Raw genomic sequence first — 2,579 nt, forward strand, 5'->3', positions numbered from 1 at the left:
AGTTTGGATGATTCTTCCAACCTGGATTGTAAGTGTTAGAATAGGGATTATTCTGCTTCAAGAATTTTATCTCTTCAATTTGTTGGGGAGTTGCAAAGCAATAGACAGTGTGGTGAGGTCCATTACAGATTTCACAAGTGCTCTCCTAAACTGGTTGAACTTGCGCTATCTGTTGAATACCTATATTCATAGCTTTCAGCTTTTTGTCTACTTCAGCAGCAATAGTGTCTTCCAGACGGATTTTATTTGTCTCTAATTTTAGATCAATCACCCCATCTGGCTGCCTGGTACACCTGTCATAGAGCTCTAGATGCTCATTAGCAGCTATTGCTTCAATAATCCTCTTGATACCGATGGCTATTGAGAAATTTGTTGAGCCACCAGCTGCTGTATCAATCAACTGTTTTGTCTTTATTTTTAGCCCATTAACGAACATCTGCATTTGTTCTGTCTGATCCATATTATGAGTGGGACACGCAACTAAGACCCTTTTAAATCTTTTGTAGGTGTCTCCCAATGATTCACCATCCTTCTGTTTGAAATTGAGAATTTCATACCTTTTTCTCAGGAATACTGATGCTGGAAAATACTCATTTAAGAATGCAGTTTTCATCTCCTCCCAGGAAGTGATACTACCGGCAGGGAGAGAATAGAACCATTCTTCCGCGTCTTCCGCTAAAGTGAACGGGAACATTCTTAATTTTTTTGCTTCATCAGTGTGACCATCAATTTTCAAGGTGGTGCTCATGGTCAGAAATCTCTGCAGGTGTTTGTTGGCATCTTCATTAACCTTTTCGGTGAAAGGTTTTCTTTCCAATTGATTGATAGTGCTAGGATGCAGTTGAAAATTTGTCACATTTACCGGTTGGTTAACTATTGTCAGTCGACCACCAGGTGCGTTTGCACCTCCATAGTCACCTAGGAGTCTCTCCGGAGGTGGAGGAGGTGGAATTGGAGGAACTTCAGCCATTGGTTCCTTGACTTCTGGTTGATCCGAGGTACTTTCTTCTATAGAATCCACTCTTTGTTCTCTGCGTCTTCTGTGAAGGGTTCTCTCGATCTCTGCATCAAAAAGAATTTCAGCTGAGGGTTTTCCTCGCATACACTGGTTAGTAAAATATAAATGACAGAAAAATAATTTTATTGCAGAGCAACAAAATTTTAATTGAAATAAAATTTAAACTCTATATTTTTGACAGTCCCCGGCAACGGCGCCAAAAACTTGATCGGGAAAATAGCATGTGTACTATTTCGTCTGTTATAGTAATAATGGGGAAAATCCCCGAATGTCGATCTCAAGGACTGCACATAGTATTGAGTTTAAATTATCATTCAATTAAACAAAAAGTATTAATTTGGGTTTTTTGAGTGTAAAAAGAAAATAATAAAGCAATAAGAAAATAGGGGTTTCTGGAGAAAAAGGAACAATGTCAGGGAAGGTGTATGATTTATCCTTGCAATGACTCTGAGTTACTATTGCATCAACAAATATCAATTACTACCAGTTCTCAAGGGTATTTTCTCCCAAGTCCCTGGTGAGAAAACATTTAATCAATCTACCCCCATTCCTATGTCCATAGCCAATGAGTGTGAAGTTAAGCTATATAATATCAAGAATGCTCTGGTTCATACAGGGTATCCCTAGTCCTAGGTGATATCTACTGCAGAGTAACCTGATGAAAACCTTATCACTGGCGGTCCAGCTTAGGTGATAACCATAGATCAATCTCGATTGGTCCGAAAGAGAAAGCAATAAACACATCAAAAGGTTACCGTAAATAAAATATTATAAATGCAAATGTAAACTCAAATTCATTACAATTCTAAATCAGGGACACCCCCTAGCATTGGGGGGTTTAGCTACTCATATTGTTTAAAACCAATGCAAGATAAAAATTACACATTACAAGTAATTGGATGACTTTGATCTTCAATCGCTCCCGCTCATGAATCTCTTCAACTCTCCAAATGCCTTGATCTCTGTAATACTTATTTGCTTCACAATACTGTGGTTTGCTGTACTCCAGGATGATTTTTCCTTTGGCAGAAGACCTCTTTTTATAGTGAAAGTTCCCAGCAGCAGTTGGACAGGTCCAAAGATGTCTCCACAAAGCCCGAAGAATGAAAAGCCCGGAAAAATTGGAAATATTGGGCTTGGGCTGACACGGCCCGTGTCAGCTGACACGGGTGGCCGTGTCAGCCTACTGGCTCTCCTGACACGCCCATGGCATGCCCAACACGGGGTGAAGTTCTGCCTGACACGGGTGGCCGTGTCAGGCTACTGTTTTCTTCTTCTGTTTCCCTTTCCCTGACATGGCCCGTGTCAGGTGACACGGGTGGCCGTGTCAGGCCTCCTGTACTGGGATTTTCTGCTCTTTTTCGTACCGGACTCTCGCAATGTCGTGTTCTGAGTTTTTCGGTTCTTTTACCTGGATCTGTCTGACAAAAACACAGTTATCCCACGCATAAAATAAAGATAAACAAAGTAAAACATAATAAAGATTAAAAATGCGTAAATAACATAACGGAAGTAAAACTACTCGAATTGTACCTTAAATGCTTGCACAGTGTATCAAATG

This window comes from Lathyrus oleraceus, chromosome 2, assembly GCF_024323335.1.
Source record: "Lathyrus oleraceus cultivar Zhongwan6 chromosome 2, CAAS_Psat_ZW6_1.0, whole genome shotgun sequence".
In the NCBI taxonomy this organism is placed as follows: Eukaryota; Viridiplantae; Streptophyta; class Magnoliopsida; order Fabales; family Fabaceae; genus Lathyrus; species Lathyrus oleraceus.